Source organism: Aedes albopictus, chromosome 2 (genome assembly GCF_035046485.1).
Source record: "Aedes albopictus strain Foshan chromosome 2, AalbF5, whole genome shotgun sequence".
Classification (NCBI taxonomy): domain Eukaryota; kingdom Metazoa; phylum Arthropoda; class Insecta; order Diptera; family Culicidae; genus Aedes; species Aedes albopictus.
The window spans coordinates 500203361-500219665 of record NC_085137.1 but is presented as its reverse complement, the minus strand read 5'-3'; the positions used below and the strand labels follow the sequence as shown (position 1 = coordinate 500219665).

Sequence of the window (16305 nt, the reverse complement as noted above, 5' to 3'; positions counted from 1 at the left end):
AAGAAGAAAGTTATGGGGGTGCAAATCGTACTTGGCCTTGATTTTGCCCGACTTGACCCAGTGACCCACCGGCCTTACTCCGTCCAGAAGTCTAAGAAATTGTTGATCCAAAACTATAGTGTTGTGCGAGTTTGTGTTCAAAATTTGGTTGAATTCTGTTGAGAAATGGGCTGTTGGCACTGCTCCAAGCATTTCTGCAGGAACTTTTCAAAAAATCCTTCAGGAATTCTTTCAAGGATTTTTTTTTTGGAATTTCGTCAAGTATTCGAATACCTTTTCGGATTCCTTCATAAAGTCTTTTAAAGATTATGTCATGAAGTCCTTCAAGGAATCCTTCAGATGATCCATACGGAATTTCTCCAAGGATTCCTTTAGAGATTTCTCCAAGAAGAAATCTTGCAAGAGTTCCTCATGGAAAATTCCTTTCATTAATTTCTGAGATCATGCTTGAAGCCATAGCTTGGGAGATTTTCTAAAGGAATTTTGGAAGAATTTTCGAAGGAATCCACGTAGAAATACTTGCAGGAATTTTTGGAATAATTTCGAAAGGAATCTTTGAAGAATAGATATTAATTCGAAAATATATTCGGAAAGAATCATTGGGTTGATTTCAGATGTATCTTTGGTGACATTCTTGAATGATAACTGCAGTACTATGAAGTAGTACTAGAGGTATTAGGTGTACCTAGAGGATTTACGTAAAGGATTTCAGGAGAAATTTTGAAAGCAAAAGGGATTTTTGGAAGATCTAATGATGAAATTCCTAGATTATTTCTCAAAGAAATCAATGGCAGAAAACCCAAAAAATCCTCTCAAATTCTTTGGAACCTATCAAAAAGTAATCTTCAAAAACACTCCTATATATTTCATTGGAGTTTATGCAGGAGGCCTTGGGGGAATTTCTGAAGGACCCCCAGAGAAAATTTCTGCAGAAATCCCTTGGGGATGAATGTGTTCATCCTTGTAGGGTTATCTGAAGGAAAACTCTGAGAAATCTCTGAACGAATCTTTGTAACAAAGCTTGCAAAATGCTTGGAGAAAAATATCAAATCTTCACTGGACTTTCTTTAAGGGTTCTTGAAAGAGGTATGAAAGAGGACTTGACAAAATCGCCTAAGGAATCTTTCCATGATTTCCTACTTCAATTATTGGAGGAATTTCTTAAGAAGTCCCTGCAGGTATAACTAAAGAAATGCTTGAACAAATTCGTAAGAAATCCTAGAAAGGACTTCAAGAAAAATCGTTTGAGGCATTGCAAAAGGAATTCTTGAAGAAATTTCTAAAAGAAGTACTTGAAGGAAATTCTAAAGAATTCCTCTGGAAAATTTCTAAAGTGATTATGTTGGGTAGCCCCGAAGGAATCGTATGTGGAATCCTTTAAGATTTTTTATGGAATTTTTGAGAATTCAAATTATTGAAGAAATTCCTTCAAAAATGCCTGGAGGAGTTCCCAAAGCAATCGCTGTAGCAACTTGGACTTGGAGGACATCTTGCCGGAGTTTGTAAAGAAGTCGTTGAAGTAATTCCTAGATAAATCGTAAAAGATATCCAAGAAAGAGTTTTTGGAGCTCCTCACTTGAAACAAATGCTTGACGAAATCGTAAGAAACATTTTTAGAAGTTCCGTGAAGTTAATCCGGGTGTTATCGCTAAAAAAATATTTAAAGAAATCAATAGAAAAATTCCTTATGGAAATCTTGGAAGAATACCTAAAGGATTCATTGAAAGAATCCCAGTAAAATTTCTTTGAGGAATTTCTGTGAGAATTCTTAAAGGATTTTTTTACATTTTTATAAGAATTTTTGAAGTATTTCAACGGAAATTTCTTTTGGACCTTTTTCAGTAATTACTTTGGAACTCCGGGCAGCAATTCGTTAAAGGATATCTTTAAAAATATTTGGAAATCCCTTCAGAAAATACTTTGAAAATTTCCTTCGGGAATTCCTAATGCAATTTTTTTCTGAGTTCATTCTGCATTATTTTTAGAAAATTTCTTTGGCAATTCTTTTGGAAACTGACTCAGCTATTGTGTCGAAAATTAAGTTCACTATTCCTTTGGTAAAAAATTTCCTTTAGGATCTCCGTTAGAAGCCTCGTTGAAAATTTCTGCGACAATTCTTTTGATAAACTGTTCGGCAATTCCTTTGGAAATATCTTTAAATAATTCTCGGCAATGCTTCTGCAATGGCTTTGGAACTTGTACAAATTGTTATTTCTACGGAAATTTCTTTAAAAAAAAATGTCTACAAGCTTTTGGCTAGTCTTCTTTTTTTGACAATTTGTTTGAAAAATCCTCTAGTAATTACTTTGGGAATACCTTCTGGAAACTTCTTTGCCATTTCCTACGGGAATTGATTTATTAATTCATTTGGCATTTGCTTTGGAAATTCCATTCGGCGAATTTCCTGTGAGTTACCTGACAAAATCTTGCAAATTACCTTTGGCGGAGTTTTTTCTGCAAATTATGTGGAATTTCATTCAGCAATTTTGATTGGATTTGGTCCAAAAACTTAAATAAGATTATTTTTGGGGTTTTCCTGGGCATGTTTTTTGAAAACTATTTTGGCAATTCCTTCGGAATTTGGTTCGGTAACTCGTTTGGGAATTTCTCGGTAATATTATTCAAAATTTATTTAGGTTATTATTTTTGAAAATAAATACAGATTACTTCTTTGGGCAATTGTTTTGGAAATTTATCAGGCAACTCCTAAGGGATTTCAGCAATTTCATTCAAAGTTTCACCGGCAGTCCCTTTGCTGATATAGTTGACGTTTAATTTTGTTATTCTCTCAATAGTTTCTTTAGAAATTTGAAAAACTTCTCCGTTAATTTCTTAGAAAACTCCTTTGGTGGTCATCTGGAAATTTATTTGATGATTCTTACGGAATAACGTCTGCTACTACTTTTGAAGTTCTATGAGATTGAATTTCTTAGAGGAATTTGTGTAAGAATTTTCGAGAAAATCTTACAAATTACACAAATACATACATGTACATGAAGAAATCCTTTCATGAAAGAATTCCCGGAAAATTTCTTGTGCAAAGTTACCTACTTACTTACCTGAATTAGTACCTGAGGAAATCAGTTTTAAGAATGAATGAATGAATGAAGTCAATTTAGCAAATTCTAAGTGAATACTTGAATAAATTTTTAATGAATCTTTGGAGAAATCGCAAGACAATTAATTGGGAGAACTACTAACGAAATCTTTGTGAAAACTCCTGAAGAAAGTTTGCGAAAAACATCTTAAGGCCTCTTCGAAGGAATTCTTTTAGAACTTTGAATAAACCTTGGATGAATTCCTGAACCTATCCCTGGAAAAATCTTTAAAGTAATCCTCGGTGAAATCCACGGAGAAATTATTAAATAAATTAACACTTAAACTACTGAGGGGGTAAAAACTCCCGCGAACTACCAAGGGTCCAAAAAAAGTCGGAAGTCCAACTTTGACAAGGCATTTCTCGGCCGTTTTTCAACCGATTTCAAAACTTTTTTTTGCGATGGAACCGGACAGGTTTCAAGATCATCGTCCATTTAAAAAAATATAAAATAGATGCGTCTACCCAAAGTTATTAAACAAAAGGCACTTCCTAGTTTTTTTGAGAGCACATTTTTTGCGCACATTGATCAATAAAACCAAATTTAAAGCGATGACATATGGTTTTTTCGACTCTAAATCATGCGTACAGCTGAAATGAATATGTTTATGCAAAATTAGTGATTTTTCAGTACACTGATATTTTATCTTACTCAAAAAACTGCTAAAATACCCTATTTTTCACATAAAATAAGCAATAAATCAAAATTCAAAGCGATGACATATAGTTTTTTTGGTCTTAAATTGTTCGTAGGATTGTACTCGACATTTTTGATGAACAATGAAAATGTTCTATTTACACTCTTATTTTGTTTTACCCGGAAAACTACGAAAATTCCATACTTTTTACACAAAGTAGTCAACAAAACTAAATTTCAAACGATAACATCTAATTTTTTAGCCTTGAAGTGTTCGTAGCAGTTTGGGGGACATACTTTAAGAATAATAGTAATGTTTTCATTACACTCAAATTTTGATTCACTCGAAAATCAACGAAAGTACCACATTTTTCACGTAAAGCGGTTAACAAAAATAATGGCTTACAATGTAAAGTAGTTTTTTACCTTTAAATTATTCGTGAAAGCGTACTGGCCGTTCTTGATGAGTAATAGTGATGTTTTCATGACACACTTAATTTATTTTACTCGAAAAGCTACAAAAATACCATAATTTTCATACAAAACAGTCAATAAAACAAAATTTAAAGCCATAACATGTAGTTGTATGGCCTTAAATTTTTCGTTACAATGTACTGCACCTGTTTTTGATAAAATGTTGATGTTTACGTTACACTACTATTTTGTTTTATAAAAAAAAATGTACGAAAATACCACAAAAAAAGCGATTAAGCCAAAATTTCAGGTTATGATATGTAGTTATTTAACTTTGAATATATCGTAGTAGTTTAGTGGATTTATTTGAACAACCCTAGTGAACTTTTTGTTACACTCATATTTTATTTCACTCGGAATACTAGGAAAATACCACATTTTTCACTCAAAGTAGTCAACAAGTAAAAATATAAGGCAATGCATTCTGGTTTTGGAACTGGGAAATCTTGGAAAAAAGCTCTGGTAGGAAATATTTAAAAAAAATCATGAAATAACTCTGAAAATCTCATAGAGAAATCCCGGGAGAAACTCCGGATGAAAACCAGCGAAGAAATTCAGGAGAAATATCGGAAAACTCTTTGGCAGAAATTCCAGAAGTAATTATCAAAAATGTCTAAAAATATCGAAAAAACCACGGAAGGAACTATTAATGGGAGCAAAAAAAAAAAGAAAAACACCTTGCATGGGAACTAGGATGGAAACTTGAGAGAACTGGAGGAAGCCAAAAAAACTTCGAAAATGCTCCAGGACAAAAAATAAGAGATTCCTGAAAAAAATATGATAATATTCTGAATGATTCTTTAATGGATTCACTGAGAAAATCTATGGAAGATTTACTAAATGAATCCTTGGAGAAATTTATCAAGCAATCGCTAGAGGAATTTCTGATGAAAACCCAAAGGAATAATTCACGGAAACATTTCAATAGTTTTCTAAAAGAATTCCTCGAGCAATAGAACCCCTAAATAAATTCCGCATGCATCCTTGATGTTTTTAAAAATATCCCTGAAGGAATCTCTGGAATATTTTTGAAAGATTTTCGCCAAGAACTCACGACAAAATATTTTGAAAGAATCTTCGAAAGATATCCTATAATATAAATGCACCTTTTGGGAAATTTCTGAAAAACAAATGTATATAGAAGAGTTTCTGAAGCAATACCGTAAAACGGGGTAGCTTTGAAAGTTTTTCAGCAAATTTCCCTAATATTATTCCATGTAGGGGGATTAGGGGCATAATGGACACCCGGGGCGAAATGGACACCCCTGTTTTTGCCTAAACCGTTGACTTTTATGTTAAACTTTCAATTCATAAGTGTAAAGGAACAAGTCATTGTTCTATTTTTCATAAGTACCCTTTATATTCCTTCAAATTAACCAAAATATCATTGAAATTGAAGTTCGTTTTTCATATGGTGGATTTCTTATAATTTCGAAGCAGCAGCAAATAAGGTATTACGAGTGATTAAGTGTGTCCACCATACAAACAAGTGAATTGTTAGCTTATCTACATGTATACGTAGATTTAGCAATGGATGAAGCATTATATTTTTGATCACAACACACTGAAAATAACAATTTCAATGTTGTAGTCTATCCGGGGCAAAATGAACACTGGCAATTCTGAATGGATGTACGGGCGTTGCATACTGTTAGGCGTTTTAGATAGTTTGAAAATATTCCGATTATTTTAGCCTAAAATTTATTTAATTAACTTTGAAGTTATTTAAACTCGTCTAAGTTGGAGTATTATATCTGTGGTATTGATCTCCGTTGGCAAATTACTTAACTGGTCGATATTCTCAAAGATACAGCATGAAATATGCAGGGGTGTCCATTATGCCCCGATGGGTGTCCATTTCGCCCCGTACCTTTGCTACCAGCCCCAAAAAACACACGGTTTTCAATTCATTATTTCTTCACAATAATGACATTCTACAAGCTGTAAATGATTGAATTACGTAGGAAACAAGTTAAAGTTGTAAGCCAACTAATAATATGTTAAGTTTTTGACTGTTATGCAGGCCTAACATACTCATTTGCTTAGGGTGTCCATTATGCCCCTAATCCCCCTATTTTTCCTGATTTATTATTTTTAAAACAAATACTGACGTCTCAGTTATAATTGCAATGTAAGGATTCGACAATTTAAATTGTTTTGGGTGATCAATATTTTTTTCATATGAGCGAGAATCACATTTTCATTTTGGGAAAACATTGATAGTGCTCTGAAAAATATATTAAATCTCAAAAAATATTACAGATTGCAACGCAAAGAGTAACAGTATGATAGGAAAAACCGTATGAAACATGTTAGGTTAATTTATTGTATCAAAACATGAATAATTTTATAAAATTATAAATAAAAAAGTTAGTCAGTACTCCACTTGAGTGCAAATCTCAGTGCTTTTAGCTATCAAAAATAATTATCTGTGTAAAAATATATTTTTTAAGGTACATCAACATGTGACTATATGCTGCGCATAATAAGTTCTCTTTATTTGAATTGTTTTTGATTTTTTATAAACAAATTTAGTAAACAACGAGTGTAATTGAAAGATCACTATTGTTTATCAAACAAGTATAGTACTTTTTTACAATTAATTTCATGGCATTGACTACTTTGTGTGCAAAATGTGGTATTTTCCTAGTATTTTGAGTGGTATAAAATATGAGTGTAATAAAAACATCACTAAGGTTGTTCAAATGAATCCACTAACCTACTACGATATATTCAAAGTTGAATAACTACATATCATTGCTTTAAATTTTGGGTTATTCGCTTTTTTGTGGTATTTTCGTACATTTTTTATAAAACAAAATAGTAGTGTAATGTAAACATCAACATTTTATCAAAAGCAGCTCCAGTACATTGTAACGAAAAATTTAAGGCCATACAACTACATGTTATGGCTTTAAATTTTGTTTTATTGACTGTTTTGTATGAAAATTATGGTATTTTTGTAGCTTTTCGAGTAAAATAAATTAAGTGTGTCATGAAAACATCACTATTACTCATCAAGAACGGCCAGTACGCTTTCACGAATAATTTAAAGGTAAAAAACTACTTTACATTGTAAGCCATTATTTTTGTTAACCGCTTTACGTGAAAAATGTGGTACTTTCGTTGATTTTTGAGTGAATCAAAATTTGAGTGTAATGAAAACATCACTATTATTCTTAAAGTATGTCCCCCAAACTGCTACGAACATTTCAAGGCTAAAAAATTAGATGTTATCGTTTGAAATTTAGTTTTGTTGACTACTTTGTGTAAAAAGTATGGAATTTTTGTAGTTTTCCGGGTAAAACAAAATAAGAGTGTAAATAGAACATTTTCATTGTTCATCAAAAATGTCGAGTACAATCCTACGAACAATTTAAGACCAAAAAAAAACTATATGTCATCGCTTTGAATTTTGATTTATCGCTTATTTTATGTGAAAAATAGGGTATTTTAGCAGTTTTGTGAGTAAGATAAAATATCAGTGTACTGAAAAATCACTAATTTTGCATAAACATGTTCATTCCAGCTGTACGCATGATTTAGAGTCGAAAAAACCATATGTCATCGCTTTAAATTTGGTTTTATTGATCAATGTGCGCAAAAAATGCGCTTTCAAAAAAAAAACTAGGAAGTGCCTTTTGATTAATAACTTTGGGTGGACGCATCTATTTTATATTTTTTTAAATGGACGATGATCTTGAAACCTGTCCGGTTCCATCGCAAAAAAATAAGTTTTGAAATCGGTTGAAAAACGGCCGAGAAATGCCTTGTCAAAGTTGGACTTCCGACTTTTTTTGGACCCTTGGTAGTTTAGGAGTTAATCAAGGAAAGCTTTATCTGAATGATGAATCCTTTGCAGGAGTTTCTAACAAGATTCTTGAAAAAAATCTGAAAGAATCTTTTGATAATTTTCAAATTCAAATCCATGGAAAATTTGCCATTGGTATTCTTGAACAGATACCTGAAGAATTCCCGATGGATATGCTCCTAGAAGTCTTAGCCTTGCATTAATCACTTAAAGGGTGCTTCTAGGCTCTTCCTGAAGAAAGTGACAAAACAGTCTTAGGAGGAATCCTTGGAGATACTTCTGATGAAACTATTTGATTTTGTGTTCCTTTACCAATACGCTCCAATTTTCATCCTACTCAAAATAAAGGAATGAAGCGCTTTTTTTTTTGTTTATTTATTTTTTGTTAGAAGTGAGCACGAATGATAACAAAAATTTCGTATTCAATGTTGTATGTTGTAGAGGTATCATTGATAAATCCTGGTAAAATTCTTGCCTGAGATGCTTGAGGGAAGCTTATGAAGGTTTGTCAAAATAATTTTGAAGGAGTCTTATCAAAAATCGCAAAGGAATGTTAGCTAAAATCCCTAAATAAAACCTCGGAAAAATTCCTAGAGTTGATGGATATCAAAGAATTCGTTGAAGAAATTTCAATAGGTTTTTTTCACAAGAATTCCTACAGAACTCCTACATAAGTTCCTCTGAGAATTTTCTTATAAGAACTTCTGTAGGAACCCTTGGATATTTTTTTTTATTGTCATCTAATGGATTCTTTGGAAATTTCCTGAAGGAATTTCAGAATGAATCTCTTAGTAAAACCTGAGAGATTTTTTTCGAGAAAAACTAATCTTCGAAGGAATTATTGGAAAAAAAACTTAAGAAATCTTCAAAAGAACGCCAAGATGAGTAATGAATGCTTGAGGAAATGTCAAGATAAATTCTTGGAGAAATCTTTGAAAGAGATATATGAGGCAATAATTGAGAAATCCTTGAAGAATCTATGGAGAAATACTTCTGTGGAAAAATCATCAAAGAAATATTTTGAGGATCTCCTGAAGGAAACCATGGAGGAATATTTGAAGAAAATCTAGAAGAACTTCTCTTCCTCTGGCGGAATTCCGATGTCATTTTTTGGAAGAATATCTGGTTCCAAAAGAATCATTGGACACTTTTTTATAGTATTTTTTTTTCTAGAATTTCTCAAGAAGTCTATGGATGATTTTCCATATGAATATAATTGGTAGAATCCTTGATGGACTTCCTGAACAAATGTTTTGAGAAATACTCGATGAAGCCTTTGCAAGAATCTTTTGAAGTACTTTTAAGTTCTTTTGAAAACATCCCCGGAGACAACACTGTAAGAATTGTTGAAGGAGTGCTTAGTGAAATACTGAATGACGTCCTTGCATTAACCACTTTAAAGATTCTTGAGGACACATTATTCTTCAAGAAGATTTGTTTAAGAAACAGTGAAGTTTGGAAAGAATTCCTAAAGATTACTTGGTGCAATTCCTAAATAAATTGTAAAAAAATCGACATGATTCTTAAAAAAAATCTTACGCTCTTTGATGGAACTCCGGGATGTATCCTTGCAGAAATCTTCGAAGGAATCCTAAAGGAATACAGAAAATAATTTTCACGCTAATGTTGAGTACAAAAGTCGAGATTTTTTCAACGTTTTGTACAAAATACATCAACGCAATCATTCGAGAGTTAAATGTATAGATTTATCATTGTAAAATATGTACATCTAGCTACGCCACTAGTTGGAAATGCTTTGACAAGCAGGTACATAACAGAAACACGTGTTTGATGAGCAAATTGAGATTTGAATTGCGAAAATTAATTCACGTGCTCCGGCGGGAATCGATCTGACGACTCCCAATTCGCTAGACTGGCGCTTCTTTCCACTAAGCTATGAAGCCACTTGACCATCTCTGTCTTCTGAAGGCGTAGATTGAACTCGATTCCACTATCGCATATGGTTTTGCTTCTTTTTTGCCTTTCTCGTACACCAAGGTGTACCGAAAGGCTATATGTTCACTCCAAAAACGAAAATTAGATAGAGCCCTCGGAGGGGTCAAGTCCTATATACCAATCGACTCAGCTCGACGAGTTGAGATGATGTCTGTGTGTGTGTATGTGTGTGTGTGTGTGTGTGTGTATGTGTGTGTGTGTGTGTATGTATGTGTGTGCGTATGTGCGTCCCAGACAACCAGTCATCGTATAAGCTGTTGCACAAGATGATAAAGTGGATGCCATATGCGTACATGCCTCCATTTAGGCGCATGTAAAATGTACGCATATCGCCTCCACTTTAACATCTTATACAACATCTTATACGATGACTGGTTGACTGGGGTGTGTGTGTATGTGTACAAAAAGGTCACTTCATTTTTAGATAGTAAATATCAACCGATTTCAACGACCGATGGTTCATTCGAAAGGGCATTTTGTCTCATTGTTTCCTATTGAAAATGGTTCAGATCGGTCCAGCCGTTCCGGAGTTATGGCCATTTTGGTGTTCCGGATCGATACCCCAGGAAGGGGTCAGATATGAAAACGCTACGAACTCATGCATGCGACACATCAAATCACGGCATTTTCGATAAGCTGATGAACGGTAAGCAGGAAAATAGTCTCAGATCATATCTGAACCGGTAGTGTTCCGGAACCGGTTCCGGTTGTCCCACCGGAAGTGGCCAAATATGAAAGTGAACCAAACCCAGGCATGCGACACATCAAACAGCGACTTTTTCAAAAACCTGATGAACAGTAGGCAGGAAAAAAATCTCAGACCATATCTGAATCGGTAGTGTTCCGGAACCGGTTCCGGGTGTCCCACCGGAAGTGGCCAAATATGAAAGTGAACCAAACCCAGGCATGCGACACATCAAACAGCGGCTTTTTCAATAACCTGAAGAACAGTTGGGAGGAAAACATTCTCAGACCATATCTGAACCGGTAGTGTTCCGGAACCGGTTTCGGGTGTCCCACCAGAAATGGCCAAATATGAAAGTGAACCAAGCCCAGGCATGCAACACATCAAACAGCGGCTTTTTCGACAACCTGATGAAGAATAGGCAGGAAAACATTTTCAGACCATATCTGAAACGGTAGTGTTCCGGAACCGGTTCCCTGGTGTCCCACCGGAAGTGACCAAATATGAAAGTGAACCAAACCCAGGCATGCAACACATCAAACAGCGGCTTTTTCGATAACCTGATCAACAGTTGGGAGAAAAACATTCTCAGACCATATCTGAACCGATAGTGTTCCGGAACCAGTTCCGGGTGTCCGCCGGAAGCGGCCAAATATGAAAGTGAACCAAACCCAGGCATGCGACACATCAAACAGCGGCTTTTTCAAAAACCTGATGAACAGTAGGCAGGAAAAAAAATCTCAGACCATATCTGAATCGGTAGTGTTCCGGAACCGGTTCCAGATGTCCCGCCGGAAGTAGCATAAAAATTAACCAAATCCTTAAATTCGACGCATCAAATCGCTGCTCTTTAGGTAACCTGATGAACGTTTAGCAAGAAAATAGTTTCGTACCATATTGGATACGACCTATGTGGTCAAATGTAGAAGAGAACAAAACCCGGCACAATAAACAGTGGCTTTTTAAATAACAAGATGAACGATTAGCGTGAAAAAAGGCTTAGACCACATCTAAGATCTTTTTGAAGACTACCGATAGTGTTCCGGAACCGATCCAGGGTATCCCGCCGGAAGTGGATAAATGCCAAAAGGAACCAAAACCATGCATGCGACACATAAGATAGCGGATTTTCCGATAACTTGATGAACAGTTAGTAAGAAAATAAGCCCAGACCACATTAGACAATATCGGTAGTGTTCCAGAACCGTTTTAGTTGTTACGCCGGAAGTGGACAAATGCAAAATGAATTCATGGCTTTTTAAGGACCCTGACGAACAGTTACCAAGAAACTAGTCTCAAACCACATAAGGGACAATCGGTACTGTCCCGTAATCGGTTCCTGGTGTCGTGACTTTTTCGATAATCCGAAAAACGGTTAGCAAGAAAATTGGCTCAGACCGCATTCAAAACTACCAGTAGTGTTCCGGATTGGGTTTCTCGGGTATCCTACCGAATGTGGCTGTTAACGTAAAGTTAGTTAGATTTCCCATTGATTTGATAGCCCATTTAATTTTATTTGCCAATTTGTATATTTATATGGTATGTTGAGACGAGCAGATGAACTTCCGCAGAAGAACTCACTCTCAGTTCTCTTTCTCTCTAAAAGTCGCTCGTCATCGAATATAGTATAATTATTCAATAAGAATCAAGCACATTTTTTGTAAGTTTGGTCTTGATCTCAACCTCGTGTAAAACAGTTGTGCTAAACATATCTCGTTGCGTGTGTAATTTCGTTACCGCCAATAAAGCTTATTCAGTCTAATAATTTCGACTTCGCGAGTGTTTTTCTGGAACAAATCCAGAAGAAACGAGAAACCCAGCGCTACTTTTTCCCCTCATCGGCCGCAGTAAGTTCCCCAACAGTGGCCAAATACAAAAGTGAATCAAACCCATGCATGCTATACCAGAACCAGCATTGGGTGCTCGCAGGAACTACAAAAGTTAACAAAGTCAATACAAGCGATAAATATGTGCAAGAGAACAAAATCTTGACTGAACTAAGCCAACATACAAACAGTCGTCTCACTATACTCGCCCAAGTACTTGTTTTCAACGATTGAATCAAACATAAATTGCTTTTGTTCGTTTGACGTTTACTCACTATCGTTATCAAGCCAGCAGTGGCTTATGAAACGCAACCTGATTAGCATTTGGCGATTATTTTTTCGTGACGAATAAAATAGCAATATGTTCCAAATCATATGTCTGTTTGTCTGTACTAAAGCAATCTCATCAAATCACACCAAGAATCACACCATTTCAGATTCCTGAGGAGTAAAAATATACAGTAGGATGAGTCTACGTTATATTGAAAAATGAAAATCATCTCATCAACCCCGGACAAAGTTTTTTCAATCCTCTTTTGCGTCTAAAACTACTGTGAAATTTTTTTAAGGTTTTATTGCTTGCATTTTTTGTCAAATTTTACAAGAATATTGTAACCTATGATAATGAAATATAGACTAAAGTGTGCAGAAAAAAACTTTGTCAAAGACCGCAAAGTCATCTGGTATTGTGAAAGAAGTGATTCAGTGATAGTGAAGGTTCAAGCAGTCAACTGATAATTATGATATTTTTCAGCTCTGTCTATACGTTTAACATAACGTTGGAATATGTTACATTGATAAGTTTCCCAATTATATTAAAATAATTGCTTATAAATAAAGAATTCTCAGGATTCAGGAACAGTTCGGATTACGTCGATGGAAAGATCATGCTTCGAAATGATGGCTCATGCACAGAAACTTGCTGAACAAAGGAAACAAAGGAAGATTCCAAAATTTATTCCAAAAACAGACCGCCCGATAGGTAGGAGATTGTCCGCATCACGACGGCTTCAAACCGAACGGACTCAATATATACCAAAATTTCCGTATGACATTTTTGAGTTTAGAAAAGCCATCTTGACTAGCAAACCTTGACCGATTGATCCCTTGAAAAGGCCCCACACGGACCGAAACGTCGGAAAAAATCAAAAGCTAGTATTTTGGATTTCCCCAAAAGACTGCAAAGCCAACATTCTGAAGCAAAATCATCCCAGTCGTATCCCAACCAAGGAAAGATCATGAGTACATGTTCGACGAGAAAGGCACTATCACCACTAGGTGGATTAATCTGGGTTTTTCAATCCAGATTTCCTTCGGACGGGATAAGATAAAAATCATTCACACTTATCCCTGTTGTGCCACAACATCGATACATAAGTAGCAACCATTTACTTAATTCTTGATTATTGAACTATCAACACCAACAGCTTTTGTTTTTAGTATTGTTCCAAACCAATGGCATAGCTTCGTTTTTTTTCAATGTGTTCGTTTGAGAAAAGATGGTTAATTATTCTTCTCATTTTAGATTTTTCTGCGTCTCAGTGGCGGGTTATCGCACCCTGTGACATCGTCAACCCTCTGGAATAGTGCTAATAACCTGAATTCTACAACAGAAAACCCTTGCTGCAAAACAAAGATCAACCCAATCAATACCAGCGACTTAATATATGCGAAGGATGAATCGAACATTGATTACCAGATCGGTCGGAAAAGTGTGACACAAACACGAAATGAAACAATAACAGTTCAAATGGATTAGTGGTGTGGTGCACTCCATTCAGTGATCTCGTGACTCGTAAGCTTATAAAAACAAAAAGAAAAGTGTGTGAAACAAGCTTCTAAACACACCCGCCTGATGATGATTGCGATTTCTTTTTTCGTCGTTTAAGTTTGTGTAGGATAATTTTAGGAATAAGTTGTTCGCCGCCGAAACGCGATCGTAAGTTTTGTTTTCGATTCGTTGATTTGATCATTAGAAACAAAAACACATACCTACATACCTAAGAAACATGTATCTAGTCAAGCTGGGTTTTGCCAACGATGGACGACACGCTATAATCATCAGTCGTTCTTGATCGCTGCTAGTTCAATCAATACCGCACGCAGTAAGTGCATTACAAAAACATAGATTTTAGTTCTAGTGTAAATACTATTGTAGGAGGAAGTTTGTCCATCGTTTGTTACACATTCGTTTCCGTTGATGCTATTTATCTCAATTCGAAGTAAAGTGGTAGGTAACGGGGATGGTACATTTCACAAAAAGACGTTTCTTTTGACATAATGGTCGTTTGTGATAATGCCGTTTGGCATAACATGAAGAATGGAAAATTTGAGGAGTAATATTATAGTGTTGCCAATCTAAATTATGCCAAATGGAATACTCACGTTATTATGGGCAACCGAAACGTCTTTGAGTGAAACGTCCCAACCCCTCTTACCCAGCTAGAGCCGTAGTAAGCCGATTTCCGCAAGGTCGATCATTTTGGTACTCTTGTTCCAACTCAAACAACTTTTGCTTGCGAAATCGAAGTGTTTTTTTTTTTAAGGAAACGCCTATGAGAGCAGTTGAGCGATTAGATAAAAAAAAACTTTTTAAATAGAATCCAGGGAATCCGCGGACATTGTGTGTGGAATGTCCCGAGATTTAGAAACGCCTCCATTAGAGCAATAATTCAGACAAAAAGTGAGGAGCACTTCCAATCAGCGTGACGAGCAAAACCATTCTCACACACAAGTAAAACAAAAAAGAAACTAGGGAAAGGGTTGTCCAATGGGTTCGGTTGGGCGCCCAGCGCGAATCTCTCTGGAGTCTCTGTACATAGGGTAATGTGTGATGATCCAATCAGGCAGGGCGCCCAGCGGAACCCCGAGGAGGACACGTTTAAACAACAGTAACAACCATGCAAGGACATTAAAATTGGCTTAATAAAAACTCTATATATGCAAGCAAGCAAGTGTGTGGCAAAGATGAAATCGGAAATCCCGGGAGATCAAGAAAGGGGCGCGGAGTGGCTGTTTTGACGCGCGAGCGTGTGCGTAGAAGCTTACATGTGTGATGCATTCAGAACAAGCGCGAGAAGACACGAAGAAGACACTAATAATGAGGAAGAAAAATTTAAAAAATGTTCAAGAAAATGTGTGATAATATTTAAAGAATAATAATCTCTAACATTACTTTGAGGAAACAAAAAAAAAAGGATATACAAGAGGAAGCCTATAGATATACTACTTACGTACTACCACTACTCTGCCCTTCTACGCATAATTGTCTTATCTTGTATGGGAATCCCTTTGGGAAACATGGGATAATTATACGTAGAACGGCAGTAACTATTACTACTATTCACGGGACATGACGACGACGTCTCAAAAACGGAGTGGGCACGTGACTTCCACTACGACGGACAATACTTTCGTGGTTAGACTTGATCACGAACGGGATCGTTTTCAAGGTGATGGCGACGGCTCAGGCGGGATGGGATTTCCAATGCTTCGAATTGCTGGTTTATACGAGGGAATTCTTGACCCAGGACAAACAAAGAACTAAATACTGTATTCAGATCGTCTATATGAACTTGTATAGGCGAATACCGTGTTTGAAAACACAAACACAAACCATCAAGTACATCAGTAGATCTCTAGACCTACATTCTAGGACGTACTAGGCTGACCTACTTTGGACCCTATGTTTCAGTTCATCTGATTGGACACACATGGGTTAAACACATAGACCACTAGCTACGTTTGTAGATCTCGAGGCCTTATTCTAAAGATATCTTGGGTGACCTACAATGCCGAAAGGACCTTTCACATTCCTGC

At 35.7% G+C, this 16305-nt stretch overlaps 1 protein-coding gene across 4 annotated transcripts in view; it reads left to right on the top strand.

Moving 5' to 3' along the window:
* Positions 1-15573, top strand: part of LOC109409257 (syntaxin-1A) — a 298425-nt gene extending 282852 nt beyond the window's left edge. For all 4 annotated transcript variants that reach the window (XR_009998103.1, XR_009998102.1, XR_009998104.1 and 1 more), the window contains exon 10: positions 14012-15573. The gene's annotated coding sequence lies outside the window, so the exon portion shown is untranslated. The remainder of the gene's footprint in view (positions 1-14011) is intronic.
* Positions 15574-16305: the final 732 nt, after the last annotated feature.